The sequence below is a fragment of the Myxocyprinus asiaticus genome, chromosome 12 (assembly GCF_019703515.2).
Source record: "Myxocyprinus asiaticus isolate MX2 ecotype Aquarium Trade chromosome 12, UBuf_Myxa_2, whole genome shotgun sequence".
Classification (NCBI taxonomy): domain Eukaryota; kingdom Metazoa; phylum Chordata; class Actinopteri; order Cypriniformes; family Catostomidae; genus Myxocyprinus; species Myxocyprinus asiaticus.
In genome coordinates, this window is record NC_059355.1 from 39,016,742 (window position 1) to 39,037,630 (window position 20,889).

Genomic DNA, 20,889 nt, shown 5'->3' on the forward strand with positions numbered 1-20,889 from the left:
CGCACAAAAACAACACACAGTCAGAGAGCCGTGCCAAACTGTTCGGCTATAAACAAGGAAGGAAACAATTATTTTAAGTTTAATTCAATCTGTAATTAATTCTGTTTAGAATTAGGATTTAAAGGGATAGTTCACTCACAAATGAAAACTGTCATCATTTTCTCATCCTCATGTGGTTTTATTAAAACCCATACACATTTTGTTTTTTGTTTTTGGTGGAACAGAACAGATATTTAGACAGAATTTTAGTCTCAGTCGCCATTGACTTTCATTGCATCTTTTTTCTATACAATGGAAGTGAATGGTGACTGAAACTAACATTCTTCTTAACATCCTTTGTGTTCCATGGATGAAAGGAAGTGATATGTTCTTGGAACAACATTGGAGGTGAGTAAATAATGACAATTTTCATTTGTAGGTGAACTCTCCCTTTCATTTCCGTATATTAAGGTTGTTTTGGGGGGTGTGTGTGTGTGTGTGGATTGTGTATGTATGTGTTTAAGGCTTTTTTTTTTCTCACTAGAATGGCACATTTCTTATTATTCCACATTCTGAAGTTACTGTCATTAATAAGAAATGTGCCCCCCTTGGTGTTTAGATTGTACTATTTTGTTTCTTAAATGTAATTTCTACAAGGCATTTTACAAGTATAAAACTGTAATTGTTACCGCCAAGTCTTTCGCCGGGCACCATTATGAACTGGACCACTTCCTCTATTCTCCACACTGTCATCAAAACTCAAACAAAAAACCCACAAAAATGTCAATGTAATAAGTAGCTTACCGTGCAAAAGTTTACAGTCACTCTTGATTTACTGGCAGCCGCAAGTTTATTGTGCTGAAAATGATTCCACCATAGCGTGCAATCAGTATTACATCGTCAAGCTCTTACTACATTAAATCACCAAAGCCCTTAATGTTGAAATGTTGCAACTGCTACTTGCAAGAATTTTCATTTGAAGAAATGGTGAGGGATCACCAAAAACAAACTCTGGTTCCCTGTTGTAAAATGGTTTTATACAGTGCATCCGGAAAGTTTTCACAGCGCTTCACTTTTTCCACATTTTGTTATGTTACAGCCTTATTCCAAAATGGATTAAATTCATTATTTTCCTCAAAATTCTACAAACAATACCCCATAATGACAACATGAAAGAAGTTTGTTTGAAATCTTTGCAAATTTATTAAAAATAAAAAACGAAAACAATCACATGTACATAAGTATTCACAGCCTTTGCCATGACACTCAAAATTGAGCTCAGGTGCATCCTGTTTCCACTGATCATCCTTGAGATGTTTCTACAAATTGAGTTGATTGGACATGATTTGGAAAGGCACACACCTGTCTATATAAGGTCCCACAGTTAACAGTGCATGTCAGAGCACAAACCAAGCCATGAAGTCTAAGGAATTGTCTCTAGACCTCCGAGACAGGATTGTATCGAGGCACAGATCTGGGGAAGGGTACAGAAAAATTTCTGCAGCATTGAAGGTCCCAATGAGCACAGTGGCCTCCATCATCCGTAAATGGAAGAAGTTTGGAACCACCAGGACTCTTCCTAGAGCTGGCCGCCTGGCCAAACTGAGCGATCGGGGGAAAAGGGCCTTAGTCAGGGAGGTGACCAAGAACCTGATGGTCACTCTGACAGAGCTCCAGAATTTCTCTGTGGAGAGCGGAGAACCTTCCAGGAGAACAACCATCTCTGCAGCACTCCACCAATCAGGCCAGTATGGTAGAGTGGCCAGACGGAAGCCACTCGTCAGTAAAAGGCACATGACAGCCTGCATGGAGTTTGCCAAAAGGCACCTGAAGGACTCTCAGACCATGAGAAACAAAGATTGAACTCTTTGGCCTGAATGGCAAGCATCATGTCTGGAGGAAACCAGGCACCGCTCATCACCTGGCCAATACCATCCCTACAGTGAAGCATGGTGGTGGCAGCATCATGCTGTGGGGATGTTTTTCAGCGGAAGGAACTGGGAGACTAGTTGGGATCGAGGGAAAGATGAATGCAGCAATGTACAGAGACATCCTTGATGAAAACCTGCTCCAGAGCGCTCTGGGGCGAAGGTTCATCTTCCAACAGGACGACGTTCCTAAGCACACAGCCAAGAAAACAAAGGAGTGGCTCCGGGACAACTCTGTGAATGGCCTTGAGTGGCCCAGCCAGAGCCCAGACTTGAACCCGATTGAACATCTCTGGAGAGATCTGAAAATGGCTGTGCACCGACGCTCCCCATCCAACCTGATGGAGCTTGAGAGGTCCTGCAAAGAAGAATGGGAGAAACCGCCCAAAAATAGGTGTGCTAAGCTTGTAGCATCATACTCCAAAAGACTTGAGGCTGTAATTGGTGCCAAAGGTGCTTCAACAAAGTATTGAGCAAAGGCTGTGAATACTTATGTACATGTGTGTGTGTGTGTGTGTGTGTGTTGTTGTGTGTGGGTTTTTTTTTTTTTTTAAATACATTTGCAAAGATTTCAAACAAACTTCTTTCACGTTGTCATTATGGGGTATTGTTTGTAGAATTTTGAGGGGGAAAAAAATGAATTCAATCCATTTTGGAATAGGGCTGTAACATAACAAAATGTGGAAAAAGTGAAGCGCTGTGAATACTTTCCTGATGCACTGTATATAAGTTTGACATACAGGGGAAGGACATGGATTGTTCAGTCACAGAAAACACAGTACTTGCCCAGTATTATACATTTGCACAAAAATTGCAAAATAAAGTATTGTTTGCCATATGTGGAGTAATTAATTTCTATGTTCATATCTGCAAAAATGTGCAGTTCTCTTCTAACATGTGATTTAACGGGTGTCGTAATTCAAAACTTTTAACAAGATCATTTACTTGTACAGTTGGAAGGGCTTCAAAAACTGTGGACTGTGGCAATTAATCACGTCTTTGGGCAGTTGGCAAGCAATGCTCTGCTACATAAATTATAGCATCATTTTATTTTTACACATATTTATTGTCTGATTCAGTTGGTTATATTGCAGCCATCATGAGGACTTGTAATAGTTTTTGGCTTACTCATAAATCAGAATATATGCAGTTATTACACTAGCTTTGTTCGTGCAGTCCGTGTCAGCTTCTCTCATTTAGATGTAAATACAGCACTTTGCACTTACACGGTGATAAATAAAAACTAGACATGTTCATACGTTTGGCTCCTATTGCATGTTCCATCTCATTTTGACAACATACGTCACCGTCAACCAAGGTACAAATGACAGGCAGTGACAGATAAGTAATTTATTTGTTAAATTATGCTGTGACGTGCAAATCATTTTTATTGTTGACATGCATGTCCTTCTAACCACATGGAGCCTTTGTTTTAACATTCATTCTAGGGTTCTTTGTCAGTGACAGAACTCACAATTGTCTCAGGCAAGAATAGTGCCATTCCACCGTTCAAGACTGATAAATGCTAGCAAACCCAAGTAACATCTTTGTGTGTGCTGGCTGTTAAAATCAGCCTTTCAGCAAGTGAAACATGTCTTTGACCTTGTTTAGGCTTTTGGAATCAAGTATAATCTTCTTTGAAAAGAGATTAATGGCACCATTTCTCTAGTTTTTACTTGCACCAGCGGGGAGGACATAAAGGGAAGAATGAAGGGGAGGAAAGGAGAGAAGAAGACCTTCTGCAGTCTGTCATCATGCCATACTGGGATGAGTTTGGGTGAAAGAGCTTCACTAAAATATTATGAGAAATCTGTTTGCTCTCAGTAATCTGTCATGCTGTCATTTACTGAGGGGTAGAGATGTATGTCCCAGTGGCGTACAGAGATAAAATCAGGGAAATTAAAGATTGTAGAGGTGCTCCTTTATACATTTAATTCTTGTTTTGCCCATTTGCCACTTTTTTTTTTTTTCAATGTCCGCTTGCTCAGACTCTCTCATCTCAATTATCTATTTTAAATGTAATTTCATTAATGCATTCTACAGTTCTTAAAGGAATGTTCTGGGTTCAATACAAGTTAAGCTCAATCTACAGCATTTGTGGCATAATGTAGATTACCATAAAACAATAATACAAATAATAATAATTTCGACTTGTCCCTCCTTTAAAAATAGCGAAAGAGGAGGACACAGTGATGCACTTACAATAGAAGTGAATATGGCCAACTTTGGGAGGGTTTAAAATCGGTAATTTGAAGCTAATAATTTTATAAAATCACTTATATTAATTCTTCTGTTAAAACTAGTGTATTATTTGAGCTTTAAAGTTGTTTAAATTGTCATTTTTACTGTCATTTTAGGGTTTGTTGGCAAAAAGTGATTTTATCACACTAAAATCATGTTTACACACATATTGTTTACATCTTGTTTAAAAATTGGCCCCCATTCACTATCATTTAAAGTGCTTTACTGTAACATAGATTTTGGTTTTTAAGAAAAGGTGGGGCAAGTCAGAATTATTTTTTGTGGTAATCAACATTATTCCCCACATGCTGTCAGCTGAGCTTAACTTGTATTAAACTGGGAATATTGCTTTAAAAATACGACATTGGGCCTACTGGGGCTGGGCATAAGATTAATTGTAGCATTTTCTCTGTTCTCTAAAACATCAGCTCAGACATTAACAAAACACAGTAAAAAATCTCAATCTCAATATTTTGTATGGTAAATAACTGTAATATCTTCAAACCATAGACTACTTCAAGGCATATATCCCCCCAAAATGAAAATTCGGCTAACATTTACAACATTAATTTGCTGTTCCAAACCTGTGTGACTTTTTTCTTGAATGGAACACAAAAGGAAACATGTTTTATTTTAGTCTCAGTCACTCTTCACTTTAATTGCATCTTTTTTTCCCATACTATGAAAGTGAATGGTGACTGATGTTGTCATTTTACCTAACATCTCCTTTTGTGAAGAGCAGAAGAAATAGTCATATGGGTTTGGAACAACATGAGGGTGTGTAAGTTATGATAGAATTTTAATTTTTGGGTGAACTATCCCTTTCAGGAAAGTTCAGTGAAGTCACTCATAAATAACCTGTACATTAAATTAGTTTTTATATAATGATAACAGCATTGTAACACACATTGCAAATACAGTTTTATGTTCTTGTGCTAAAAAAATTAGAAGCAGCTTAAAAAAATTGAATAGAACCTAGGTGTCTCATTGAAAAAAAAACAAAAAAAAAAACACGTTGCATCTGCGCGAGACTCTGGAAAGCAGCGAGACGCGGCACAACGAGAAAGTCCACCTACGCATATTTGCATAGAAAAGTAATTGAAAAACAGCTCAGATGGAGTAAATGGCCCCTAAGATTTTTGTGTTTCACTCAAAAGTGAATAATATATCTGATTGCGGATCATTTTTGCAACAAAGAAATTTGGCTTGGGCCAGTATAGCAAATACGCCAAAGTTGCTTTCAAGGCAAGTCAGTCCACTCTGTGGACATCTTTGTAATTTTCAATGTAAACAAGTGGCATAAAAGTACAGCTCCTATCTACTTGAATAAGGAAAGACTAAAATCTCCAAAACAGTTGGTCAAGATTACGATCAAACTAAAATATATCAAATCAGCAGTAAAATATGACAACAATGGCATCATAAATTATGCTTCTTGTAGCTCAGATCATGCAAAAAACAAAATGTAGGCTGGTTCAGCTAATGCACATACGCATGCTCGAGTTGACTGAAAGGCATTGTCTGTATCTAAAAGGTGATTGGCTCTTTTACCGCTAAGGCGGGACTTCCTTTTTTACATCCGTTGGCTGTTCCAATTTCTCCCATTAATTTAATTACCAGTGGTCCATCTGTGCTAAACTGTCTCTGACCATACAGATCACCATAGCAATATCCTACCAACCACTCACAACATCTTAGCAACCACATAACAATGCCCTGGTAACCTCTCATGACACCCTAGTTTCATGGCACCGACTTTTGCATTGTTAGTGTAAAAACGTCATGTTAGATAGAAGCCACTCCATGCACATTAGCTTAAGTCTATTGGTTTTTATGTATTCTAAGGAAGGAAAGAGGTGGTAATGCCCTGGAGGTTAACCCCAGATGGTAGCATTTCTTCCATGGCCCCAAACAGCTGCTGAATCGTTTTGCAATTCTGTGGTGTGACGACTGACTAATGGCAAAGCCCCATCAGTGTGCACACATACGTCAGTGTGTGAGTGTGTGTGTATGTGTGTAACTGAATGATGGCTGAGACTTGGGGGCCCCATTGTTGCATTAAAAGGTAATACCTAACCACACTGGGCCTCTAAATGTGCAGTGAATCAAGGTGGTGTTGAAAAGGGCTTACAACACTCACCCACTAAACTAAAGCAACGGCCCGTAATTAGCTTCAGACCATTGGTGAAACTTTACATATCTGAAATAAGACCACAGCATGTTTGTACCTTGAATGGTTAAATGTGTTCCCCTGTGGTCAGGTTTAGAGGAAATGTACTAACCTACATTGCCTGAACCTACCCTCATGTTGTTCGATCCTGTATGACTTTATTCTATAGAATGCAAAAGGAGATGTTGGGCAGAATGTTAGTCTCATTCACCAACACATTTACTGTCATTGCATCATTTTTTCAAACAATAAAAGTGAATGTGACTGAGGCCGGGCTGTCATAATGCCCCTCCTTTTGATAATGGTTTACAGGTTTGGAACAACATGAGGGTGAGTAAATAATGACATCATTTTCATATTTGGGTGAACTAGCTCTGTAAGGGTGTGTTTTTCTTATTTAAGGAGGGAATGTGAGCACTAGCTTAGAAATGGTATCAATGGAAAAAAGAGATGTATGGGTTTGATTTAAGGGTTAACTTCATCTTTTTTTTTTGTCTGTGTGTCCATTCGCCCATTTGTCTTGGAATAGTTGGTAGGCACCTTTTTAACATCAATATTATGATCATTCTCTTTTATTGCTTTACCACTATGTGTATTTTTCTGCTGGTTTGAACATGATATTATTCTAACGTTTGATATGGAATGCCTGGAGCTGAAATATTCTCTTCCTCTCGATTACTTTCTTAAATCCTCACAGATTTAAAAGAGGTGTGGGTTGCTTTGGTTTGAAAGAACCTTCCTTTTTGTTAATAATCAACAGCACACACTCACCTTTAATAGGTTTACCTTCAAAGCAATTCTTTGGCACAAATCAAAACATAAGCACTTTTCAAAATGGTACTTGATTTGAGAGATAAATTTGCTTTATTTTGCAATATTGTTCTATTTACTTTGGGTGGACTTTTATATTAAACATATTATTGTAGATATTTTAGGTAAATTATACTAACAATTGTTAAGACCATGCTTATTATAAAATAACATTTTAAATAAACTTGGTATGTATACAAGAGACAACAACACAATTATCACAATTAACACAATATCTTCGAAATCCCTGGCAATGATTTTTCATTCACAAGTTGTACGCTATAATATAAAGCCTCAAACAAATCATTTTGGTTTGCACTGTACTCACCTCCATCTCGGCTGCTTATTTTTTTCCAAGTGTCCTTTGGTGTGGTGGATTTGTTCTCTAAGCCTCCCTATGGGTTAAAGGTTCAGAGCTTTTTTATTACACGTTAACATGAACAATCTTCACCTCCCATACTTTTAACTTTTGTTTTTCGTGTTGGGAGAAATGCATTAGTATTACATAAATGTGTCTGATGCCCCAATAAAATGCAGTTCTGTTCAATAATTTGCATAGTTCCTTGGGGTTAAAGGTTCAAAGGTCAACTTGCTTTACTGTGGATTGATGTTAAAATACTTAAGTCTCTTAAAGGTTTAGTTCACCCCACAATAAAAATTCTCTCATCCTTTACTCATCCTCATGCAATCCCAGATGTGTATGACTTGCTTTCTTCTGTAGAACACAAATTATAAATATTTCAGCTCTGTAGGTCCATACAATGCAAGAGAATGGGTGCCAAAATGTTGATGCTCCAAAAAGCTCATGAAGTTATCATAAAAGTAATCCATACGACTCCAGTATTTTAATCCATATTTTCTGAAGCGTTATGATAGGTGTGGGTGAGAAACAGATCAATATTGCCAAGTAGGGGGCGGTATGCATGAAGAATGTTAATCACCAAAAACACAAGAAGAAGAATGTGAAAGTGATCTGTTTCTCATCCAAACCTCTCATATTGCCTCTGAAGATATTGATGTAGCCACTGGAGTTTTATGGATTACTTTTATGCTGACTTATGTGATTTTTGGAGCTTCAAAATTTTGGCACCCCTTCACTTGCATTGAATGGACCAAAAGAGCTGAAAATTTTTTCTAAATATCTTTATTTGTGTTCAGCAGATGAAAGAAAGTCATAAACATCTGGGAAGGCATAAGGGTGAGTAAATGATGAGAGAATTTTCATTTTTGAGTGAACTATTCCTTTAAATTTTGTTTGTGGTGGGAGAAAAGCACCAGATAGCTAATATGAATGTATTAAATATCTCTGAAGTTTCACTCAAATACTTTTGGGCTCAAATGTTTTGAAACAAATGTCTTGCTTTTTCAAGGTTATCATCTTAACCCGACTAAACTTTTAGGTGAACAATTCTTTTAAAGAAAAGTAACTAAAAGTAACTTTAACAGATAAAACTTAAATAAATTGCCAGTGCAACAAACTGCTGCAAGATAAAAGTATAAAGCATTTAGTTACTTCCTTAAAGGGATAGTTCACCTAAAAATTAAAACTTCCAAACTGACTTTTTATTTTATTTTATTTTATTGTTTTATCTCCTGTGAAACCCAAAGAGATATTAGGCAGAATGTTCAGTCTCAAGTTCATAATTCACTTTAATTGTATGGAAAAAAGATGCAAAAAAAGTTAATAGGAACTGAAGCTGTCATTCCTCAATATTCTGCCTTCCATTTCCTTCTGTGTTCCACCCAAGATGTTGGAATGTTGGAACAACATGAGGTTGAGTAAACAATGACACAATTTCATTTTTCTGGGGGAACTATCCCTTGAAGGCACAAATGAATTGAGTACATGTATGTTCTCTCATCTCATATTTCTTATATTCATGATTGTTGTCATAGTGAGAGGCCGTTAAAAGCCTATTATAGCATCTCGGCTTCTCTCCTGGGGTTGAAAGGCCATCGTGCAATTTTAGCATGAGAATGCAGACCGTACCCTTATGCATGTCATTAGAGTGGTGTACAGTAACCATTACCCTCCCTTTTAAATGACAGCACTGAAAGACCCCTATAGAGAGGATTCAGAGTTCACCATGTTTACCTTCATTAAGTTTTGTAACCACTGTTGCTTATACTAATTATAAAATACTGAACTGCCTGAGACCAAAACATATTAACTATTCTAGGATGGTGTACGCTATGTAAGTGATCTAGACACACAAGGACACTCTGATTATGAGCTTTTCTTGGTAGAGGATAATCAGTGTTATTTTGGTCATCTTATATCTTAATAGTGCTTGATTGCTTTCCTATACAGCCTTGTGCTGGAGGACTCTCAACCCTGTAGGATCTGTTTGCACTTTTTCTTAATGGACTCTTAAACACATTTAACATGCAGTCAATTGTTTATGTAAAGTCTGGTTTCAGGTTGCACTTTAAGAGGCATTGTGGACCAACCTTGACCAAAGGGAAAGGAAACACTGTGCATTCTCTCCAGTTCAGAAGTGTAACTGCTTTGGGTTGCTATAGGTTGTGATGATGTTTTTAACTGTTTTACTGTATTGAAATTCCTCAAACATTCTAGTTTTTCTTCTTTTCAATTTACTTGTATACAATAATACAATGTAGATCTTTAGTTAATGTTCACTTGCTGTAACTGGCAAACATGCTCACCTGAATTGTGTAAATTACCGTGTTATGGAATAGTTCTCTGCTTTCCATTGTGCACTGTAAATAATAATGTAATCTCAAATTATATAAAAAATTGTTTACTCAACTTAATCTTAAGTTTTTACTATTCTTACTAGTTTTAATTAAGTTATTGTTACTCTCTAAATCCTAAAGTTGTCATTAATAAAAACATTTAAGTGGTCCTAATTAAACATTACTTGAAATGTCACATTTTGGAATCATAACTCAAATGCATAAGTTCTTTAAACTTTGGCTTTGAGTACTACTAACTAAAAATTACCAAGTACAAAATTGCGGCTGTGTGGAATACCCATAAAAACTTGTGCTTGAATAAATTATGTTTGTTAGGTCAAAACAAGGAAACAAGTTACCTGCTGTCATTTATTTGCTGGAATGGAACAGGTAATGGAAAGTTAAGCTGATTCCTATGTGGTTTATGTAAGACATCTTACATTCTCCCTGTATACCAATGACTGCACCACCAAGGACCCCTCTGTCAAGCTCCTGAAGTTTGCAGACAACACTACTGTTGTTGGCCTCATCCAGGATGATGTTGAGTCTGTATACAGAAGGAAGTTGGACGGCTGGCTCACTGGTGCAGTTAAAACAACCTGGAACTCAGCACGCTCAAAACAGTGGAGATGTTCAGCGGGGTCAGTGTTGAACACCCCAACACTGACCCCGCTCACCATTTTAAACCGCACTGTGGCAGCAGTGGTGTCATTCAGGATCCTGGGCACTACTATGTCACAGGACCTGAAGTGGGAGACCCACATTGACTCCATTGTGAAAAAGGCCCAGCAGAGGTTGTACTTCCTTCACCAGTTGAGGAAGTTCAACCTGCCACCGGCACTGCTAATCCAGTTCCACTCAGCAGTCATTGAGTCTGTCCTCTGCGCTTCAGTAACTGTCTGGTTTGGTTCAGCTACGAAATCGGACATCAGAAGACTACAAAGGACAGTTCGGAATGCTGAGCAGATTATTGGTTGCCCCTTGCCCTCCTTTCAAGAACTGTACACTTCCAGAGTGAGGAAAAGGGCTGGTAAAATCACTCTGGACCCCACTCACCCAGCCCGCTACCTTTTTGAACTGTTGCCTTCTGGCCGACGCTACAGAGCACTGAGCACCAGAACCGTCAGGCACAAGAACAGTTTTTTCCCTCAGGCTATCAATCTCATGAACAGTTAAAAACTATACTATAATTTTGTGCAACACACAGCCTAGTCAATTATGTTTTTTAACATATGCTACCTCTTCTGCATTACATTCCCTTGCACTGTATATAACAGATTTGTATTTGTACATACTACATACAGTTGTACTCAAAAGTTTGCATACCCTTGGAGAATTGGTAATATATGTACCATTTTTAAAGAAAACATGAGTGAGCAGGCAAAACACATTTCTTTTATTTCTTATGGGATTCATATTCAACTGTAGGTTATAACAGAATGGCACAATCATAAAACAAAACATGGCAACAAAGAAAATAATGTCCCTGTTGACCCCTGTTCAAAAGTCTGCATACCTTTAGTTCTTAATACTGTGTATTGCCCCCTTTAGCATCAATGACAGCGTGCAGTCTTTTGTAATAGTTGTCTATGAGGCCCCAAATTCTTGCTGCCCATTCATCTCCAGGTCATGCAAAGTCTTTGGTCATCTTGCATGAACCACACGTTTGAGATCTCCCCAGAGTGGCTCGATGATATTAAGGTCAGAAGACTGTGATGGCCACTCCAGAACCTTCACCTTTTTCTGCTTTAACCACTGGAGGGTCAACTTGGCCTTGTGCTTAGGGTCATTGTCGTGCTGGAAAGTCCAAGAGCATCCCATGCGCAGCTTTCATGCAGAAGAATGCAAATTGTCTGCCAGTATTTTCTGATAACATGCTGCATTCATCTTGCCATCAATTTTCACCTTTAGAGCTCACCCCCCCCCCCCAAAACATCAGTGAGCCACCACCATGCTTCACAGTGGGGATGGTATTCTTTTCACTATAGGCTTTGTTGACCCCTCTCCAAGCAGCACTTATGGTTGTGACCATAAAGCTCTGTTTTGGTCTCATCACTCCAAATTACAGTGTGCCAGAAGCTGTGAGGTGTGTCAAGGTGTTTTTTTGTGGCATTGGCACAGTAAAGGCTTCTTTCTGGCAACTCGACCATGCAGCTCATTTTTGTTCAAGTATCATCGTATTTTGCTCCTTGAAACAACCACACCGTCTTTTTCCAGAGCAGCCTGTATTTCTCCTGAGGTTACCTGTGGGTTTTTCTTTGTATCCCCAACAATTCTTCTGGCAGTTGTGGCTGAAATCTTTCTTGGTCTACCTGACCTTGGCTTGGTATCAAGAAATCCCCGAATTTTCTACTTCTTAATAAGTGATTGAACAGTACTGACTGGCATTTTCAAGGTTTGGATATCTTTTTATATCCTTTTCCATCTTTATAATGTTCCATTACCTTGTTATGCAAGTCTTTTGACAGTTCTTTTCTGCTCCCCATGGCTCAGTATCTAGCCTGCTCAGTCCATCCAAGTGAGAGCTAACAAACTCATTGACTATTTATACACAGACACTAATTGCAATTTAAAAAGCCACAGGTGTGGGAAATTAACCTTTAATTGCCATTTAAACCTGCGCGTGTCATCTTGTGTGTCTGTAACAAGGCTAAACATTCAAGGGTATGTAAACTTTTTATCAGGGCCATTTGGGGGATTTCTGTTATCATTATGATTTAAAAAGATGCCAAACAACGATGTGATAATAAATGGCTTCATATGATCACTATCCTTAAATAAAAGACACATGTTTTTACACATGATCAGTCATATTTTCAAAATCAATGCCAAAATTTCACAATTTCTGCCAGGGTATGCAAACTTTTAGCACAAATGTATATACAGTTGAAGTCAGAAGTTTACATACACCTAAGCCAATTACAATTAAACTCAGTTTTTCACAATTCCTGACATTTAATCATAGAAAACATTCCCTATCTTAGGTCAGTTAGGATCATTACTTTATTTTAAGAATGTGAAATATCAGAATAATAGTAGAGAGAATTTATTTATTTTAGCTTTTATTTCTTTCATCACATTCCCAGTGAGTCAGAAGTTTACACACACTTTGTTAGTATTTGGTAGCATTGCCTTTAAGTTTTTTAACTTATGTCAAACATTTTGGGTAGCCTTCCACAAGCTTCTCACAATAAGTTGCTGGAATTTTGGTCCATTCCTCCAGACAGAACTGGTGTAACCGAGTCAGGTCTGTAGGCCTCCTTGTTCACACACGCTTTTTCAGTTCTGCCCACAAATTTTCTATTGGATTGAGGTCAGGGCTTTGTGATGGCCACTCCAATACCTTGAATTTGTTGTCCTTAAGCCATTTTACCACAACTTTGGAGGTATGCTTGGGGTCATTATCCATTTGGAAGACCCATTTGTGACTGAACTTTACTTCTTGGCTGAGATGTTGCTTCAGTATATCCAAATAATTTTCCTTCCTCATGATGCCATCTATTTTGTGAAGTTCACCAGTCCCTCCTGCAGCAAAGCACCCCCACAACATGATGCTGCCACCCCCATTCTTTATGGTTGGGATGGTGTTCTTCGGCTTGCAAGCCTCATCCTTTTTCCTCCAAACATAACGATGGTCATTATGGCCAAACAGTAAAATTTTTGTTTCATCAGACCAGAGGACTTGCAAACTGTAGTCTGGCTTATTTATGGCAGTTTTGGAGCATTGGCTTCTTCCTTGCTGAGCAGCCTTTCAGATTATATCAATATAGGACTCATTTTGCTGTGGATATACATACTTGTCTACCTATTTCCTCCAACATCTTCACAAGGTCCTTTGCTGTTGTTCTGGGATTGATTTGCACTTTTCGCACCAAACTGTGTTCATCTCTAGGAGACAGAATGCGTCTCCTTTCTGAGTGGTATGATGGCTGCGTGGTCCCATGGTGTTTATACTTGCGTACTATTGTTTGTACAGATGAATGTGGTACCTTAAAGCGTTTGGAAATTGCTCCCAAGGATGAACCAGACTTGTGGAGGTCCACAATTTTTTTTTCTGAGGTCTTGGCTGATTTCTTTTGATTGTCCCATGATGTCAAGCAAAGAGGCACTGAGTTTGAAGGTAGGCCTTTAAATACATCCACAGGCACACCTCCAATTGACTCCAATTAGCCTATCAGAAGCTAACTGGCTAATTGTCTAAAGGCTTGACATAATTTTCTGGAATTTTCCAAGCTGCTTAAAGGCACAGTTAACTTAGTATATTTAAACTTCTGACCCACTGGAATAGTGATATAGTCAATTAAAAGTGAAACAATCTGCCTGTAAACAATTGTTGGAAAAATTACTCGTGCCATGCACAAAGTAGACGTCTTAAACGACTTGCCAAAACTATAGTTTGCTAATATTAAATCTGTGGAGTGGTTAAAAAATTAGTTTTAATGACTTCAACCTAAGTGTATGTAAACCTCTGACTTCAAATGTATTTTTGTCTTAGTGTGTATTTTTATATATACTTATATTTCAATTCACTTATTATTTTTTTCTTCTTTTTTTTCTTTTCTTTTTTTCCCCTTTTTATCTCTGTCTTGTATTGTTTGTGCACTGGAAGCTTCTGTCACCAAGAAAAATTCCTTGTATTTGGAAGCATACTTGGCAATAAAGCTCATTCTGATTCTGATTCAAACATCTGTTTTAAACATTTATAAGCTCCCTCTCTTTATTAAAAAAAAAAAAAAAAAAAAAAAAAAAAAAAAACCCTCACAGGTTTTTTCATGTTACTTCGTTTCTTTGACGTTTGATTATCATCGTTTCATTATCATCATGTTCCTCTTATGTGCTGTATCTTTCGTGTCATTATCCTTCTGTAATTTACTGCTGTCAGCCCATGTACTATGTGGAAAAAACCTGGCGGTTGTTTAGAAAATCACTCTATTAATCATTTCAAATGGGGCATAATGACGGCAATTAAAGACACGTGAAATGACGCCTTCGCAAAAACTTTCTTTAAGTGGTAAGTTTCTTTTATAACTTTTTTTGTTTTTGCAAAGCCTCACTGAAAGGACATACAGTAAACCATAAGACTTTTGATTGGAGTGAATTATTTCACTTGAAAGGAATTGTTCTGAATGATTGCTGGAATATAGCCCTAGGCTTTGGGAAAGTATAGAGCAGCGCTACTCAACACGCGGCCTTGTAATCTTGCGGACCGCGTTACGATATCATCATCAGAAATACATTTATCAGCAGTATCAAATCTGCATATGAATTGTGAGGTGTCCATTTTCATGAGGATTTATGCTAGTTCTCTACATTGATGAATCACGTTAGAGAGGGAATTCGACTGCAAGAGGATGTTACAAAAATAAAATAAAACAAATAAATAAATACAAAAACAAATTCTATTTCGGCGGTCGGTCTGCGCGTGTTCATACACAGTAGCCTACATGTGCGCTCACGCGCAGTCAGCGCTCGAAATCTCCCTTGAGAGTCACTCAACACGGCACGAATCTGTCCAATCTCTTGAATAGCTCATCAGAGATACAGTATGTAGCCTACTCGTCATGACAACAGTATTTACAGGAAAATAACAATTTTTCATGTAGTTACGGCGTTGAGACGCCTTCACGCAAATGTTTTTAGTAATCTACTTTGGCTCAAAAGATTAAGGCGGTCGGGGGTGAACAAATCTTTATGACTTCACTGAAGGAATTTTGGTGCTTATAATGGATATATCTCTTGTTTTTGAACACATCTCTGGTGTATGTGATGTTGAACACTCATGGTGTTTGTTAGTTGACAATCACAGTGACAACAGAACTGATCTATATCAGAAAATCGAACTGTTACACCCCATGTTTAAAATAATTACTAAAAGGAATAGTTCACCCAAAAATGAAAATTCTCTCATCATTTACTCACCCTCATGCCATCTCAGATGTGTATAACTTTCTGTCTTCTGCTGAACACAAATGAAGACTTTTAGAAGAATATCTCAGCTCTGAAGGTCCATACAATGCAAGTGAATTGTTGCCAGAACTTTGAAGCACCAAAAAGGACATCATACAAATAATCCATAAGACTCCAGTATAAAAATGTTAACTTATATATATATATATATATATATATATATATATATATATATATATATATATATATATATATATATTGGCCTTTCCGAAGTTGAGTAGCCCTGGTAAAGAGGATAGGCCTCCCTCTTCACCACCATAAACTGATGTTACCTTTCTTTCTTTGTTTCTTTCTTACACAAAAAAGGCTCTTTTGCAAAGAATGAAAGAGATAATGAATTGTTCTCTTGTGTATTTCCTAGATGCATTTCTTCTTAAGAAGTTTACATTTGCATTACATTACATGTTAAATGCTGTTTAAAGAGAGAGGCAGGCAAAAAATAAGAAGATAAAAATGCAATATATATATATATATGGGTAATTCTAAAGGAGTGGTGCAAATTGCTGTCCCTGCATAAATATTTATATTTAAAAGGGCATATATAGGCAACTGACACATATTTAGAAAAGTTGAGTTCTAACAGAGGCAATAGAAATAATTTATGTAATAACTTTACAAATCTTTTAAAATAGTGTTTTTTTATGTTCTTTTCTAATGGGTGACACATGTCCCCCAATCTAACCCCGAAAAATACATTTAAAAATGTAACACCTAAAGGATTTTTCACATTTATTTAAACACTTAATCCTAATGTAACTTGTCAAGTCCTAGTGAAATTTAGTTCACATGAGTTTTCCTGCCTTTAAAAATAATAATAATAATAAAAAAATTATAATATTTAGAGTGAAAAATTTCTGTCCCAGTTTTTTTTGTCAATACCGAAACAAACACAAAAGTCCCTCTGGACTGAAGCAAAACTTGGCCACACCCCAAATCATGTGACCAGTAAGAAAAATTAAGCAAATTCCTCTCCTTGGACCATGTTTTGATGTATTTAAATATTTTGAAATAATAGTGTTGTAAAGTCAGAAAACCTGGATGTGTTTTTAAAAAGTGTCATTACCGAACTTGTTAGTCTTATAAAACACAAAATGTGATGTTTGAAAGAATTACATGTGTTTTTTGTGACTTTCCTCTGTTCAAATGAGTGATGTCTAGAATTCTACTGTGCTGACATTTTAATATAAGGGCATGCTTGAATTGTCAAACTCTAAACAGTCAATACAGAATTTTTTTTGTCATTAACGAACAAGCTATGGTTGTTTTGGTATTGACATATCTGTTTTGGTAGTGATATTAAGTTGTTCTTTCAGATTTTATTTATAAAAATATACATAATTTATACATATACATAATACATAACCAAGCACTTTATTAGGAAGACCTGTACACCTACTTATTTATGTGATTATCTAATCAGCCAATCATGTGGCAGCAATGCAATACATAAAATCATGCAGATACAGGTCAGGAGCTTCAGTAAATGTTCACATCAACCATCAAAATGGGGGAAAAAATGTGATCTCAGTGATTTCGACCGTGGCATGATATTTGGTGCCAGACTGGCTGATTTTTGTATTTCTGTAACTGCTGATCTCCTGGGATTTTCATGCACAACAGTCTCTAGAATTCACTCAGAATGGTGCCAAAAACAAAAAACATCCAGTGAGCAGCAGTTCTGCTGACAGAAACACCTTGTTGATGAGAGAGGTCAATGGAGAATGGCCTGACTAGTTCGAGCTGACAGAAAGGCTACGGTAACTCAGGTAACCACTCTGTACAATTGTAGTGTGCAGAATGGCATCTCAGAATGCACAACACGTTGAAACTTGAGGTGAATGGGCTACAGCAGCACTTTATTAAGACCATAATGTTCCTAATAAAGTGCTCAGTGAATGTAAATATATGTATTTGCTTACTTGTAGACTGATACAGGCAGATAGACACAAGAGATGCAAATCTGCCCAAGAGTACAGTTGAGCGCCTATGTGAATATTGGCAGAGGATCAGGGATGACCCCATGAGATATCAACTTACAAAAGAAAGATAATAAAAATTTAAGGCGAAAGCAAGAGGGACAATTTAAACATGTAAAAGACTTGACTGACAGGGAGAAGAGTTAAACTTGTGCAAGATGGAGCACAAGTCAAAAACAGCATAGGGCACGGAAGAAAGCTCAGAAAGGTGAACGTACACCAGATCACAACATACCTGAACATACCTGAACATATGTGCTAAAAGTGTCATTAAGTGACTTAGCGTGTAAAACAAATAAGTGTATTCCATAAAATTAGGTCACAACCAAAACACAGTTTGTTTGTTTTTTACAAAAAAGTTATGTTATATTAAATGGTGACCAGGATGGGACATGTTTCATATTATTATTCTATGAATATCAACATTATATCTTCAATATTTTACATTTAGCAAAGAAAAAAGTGATTGATTTTTACATTAGCTGCATAAACTAAAGTATAATAGGGAATAGAAAATAGTTATGAAATTACTTAAAAGTTAATATAGGCACCAAAATTTATTATTTTATGTTGAATCAACAAAAATGAAGAATACTTAGTTGTTTCCTATTTATTACAGTTTTTTTTTATTTTTTTTATGTTTTGGTATTAATGTAAATAGGGGCACTGTCTAAAATTAGAAATAAATGTGAAAATTAATTAAAAGATTTCCGTGTACCCACAGTGAATTTATAAATTTCAGATACAGTGTAATACAAATATAAAATACATTTGGGAAGAAATTATATATATTTTTTTAAACTCATCCAACCCTGAATTTCAAATATTTTCCAAATATTGAAGAGCCGAATACATTTTTCTACCCCTGGAATTTTCAGCTTGTTCATCACATATATTAGTACTATCTTAATTCCTAAGTCATATTAGTTCCTGAATCTCAGCTTTCCTATAATTCAAAATGCAGTTAAAGTAAAATAGATGTTTCTTGTTTTTTTTTATTTGTATTTACTGAATCAAATTTGAAAAATATAATCCAATATTTGGCCACTTTGAAATGATCCTCATTGGTCAAAAACCATGCCCACTTGGCAGATTAACCAAAGTGTTACCTCCTCCTTGTGTCAGTGTTGTGGCAGTGTGTTTTGCTGTCCCCTTCGGCATATCACAGCTTCTCCCAATAGCCAGTCCACCCCTGATTGCTAGTGTTGCTGACCACACCTGGGCCAGTACTTATTATGCACAAGACAATAAATCAGGTAAGGTCAGTTGCTCTCTGCTCACATGTGTATATGTTCTGGACTGTGGGAATGAGAGTGTGTGTGTCAGGATTGTGATGGATCATGGAAGGGAGGTGTCGTTGGGGTCAAAAGAGGGTAATGACCCCACTTTTCCTGCTCAGCTCTGACCTCCCAGTAAGTGCTGGAAACCTGAACTGGGCATTGTCGTCAGACAGTGAGAGTAAATGGTCTCTGCAGGCCCCTGACTGACTGCCACACGTTTGACTTTCACACTGGAGATCTGGGCTCTGGGTCAAGTGTGGTGCCGGTGGTCCCACATGTAATTGATGCTGTGGTATTAAAAGTGGCTTTAGGGTTAAACTTCACACCATATTGCATGTCAGTGTCACAAACTACTTGCATAGACCTTTCAGTAAAGTCTGTCCAATGACTGCCCTAAGTGACACTTTCTGACTGCAGACATTCAGTGGATCCATATGTTATATCTAGCAGCACACGTATGTTAATGTGATATCATATAGGCAACTACTAATGATGTCATTTGGATGTCACAAAACATGTCCAGGTCACATTTCACTCTAAAATCAGAAAATGATGATTATTATTATTTTATTTATTTTTTTAATAAAATACTGTAAAAATACTGTACCATTTTTTTTTAATCAGCACATATTAAAGGCAGAACAACAAATACTACCATGATGTATAAATACTTTTATTTATATTTTTTCCACATTAGTCCGATTTTTTTGTAATTACTAAATTATCACCACAATATGAAAATGTAAAATGCCACAATGCAAAAAAATCATAATGGTCTGGCTTAATTTTCTTAAGGCAAAATGTAATTTTTAACATTCTTGTTGTAAAATATGACCTGGACATGTTCTGGACTTGCTTTGTGAGATTTGTGAACTTTTCCTTTTTTGTACTACAGTGACTTTTGTTGGGCATTTGGGAACTAGCTGCTATGTCAATAAAATACAAATAAACTTTCAGCTATTTGCAGAAAATAGAAGCCCAGCTCATGATGATGGGAACTGAAGTATCCTGTATCAGGTTTGTTGTGGATTGTTAGTGGATCGGATAAACCTTCCCTTGTGTCAACCCAGTTCATTCATATCAGTTCAGTTCATGGATAATTATCTGCAGTTTTCCAAGCTTGATGGATTGATTTGGGTGTTCGGATTCTGTTACACAACCGTTTCTCACCTACTGTGTTTCTGAGCATAGGTTGTGAGACTGCCCAGCTGCCTCAGTATAAATCTCAAACAGAAATCTGATCTGGCATTAGCAGGGGCAGCACAAATCCCTGAGACTGAGCATGCAGGCGTCTTCGCAGTTTCAAGACATAGTGGACATCATCATCTAATCCACACTTTCAGTAAGTCCATTTCTGGCATTAGAAAAAGGAATAATTTTATATTTTAGTATCATTTGTGTAATTTATGCACCATCAGAAGAGAAACCAAAAGGTTTTCCACAAACACTCCCCGTTTGGCAAGATTTGGACAAACAGGTATTCCCACCCCAAACTCACAGCATTTGTTGAGTCAGACTTTGACATGTCAGACCACCTTAACAAACACAACATTGCTGAAAGTGCCAGAGTGCTGTTAATGGCATACTTACACATCACAGTCAACATGAAATCAAAATTGTCCCTATTACTTTCTTAATGTGTGTTCCAGGTGCATGATTTATTGGTAATCTTTCATCAAAATGTAATAATTTACTCTGCCTCTAAAACAACACGTAGATTCCAAGCCCATCTGCGCTATTCCCATCTGGTATGGAATGCCCACTTTTTACACTCTAATCATTAGAGCACAACAGTGCCCGCTCACTTTTTAAGCCATCTTGGTTCCAGAAGTGTTTGTCCT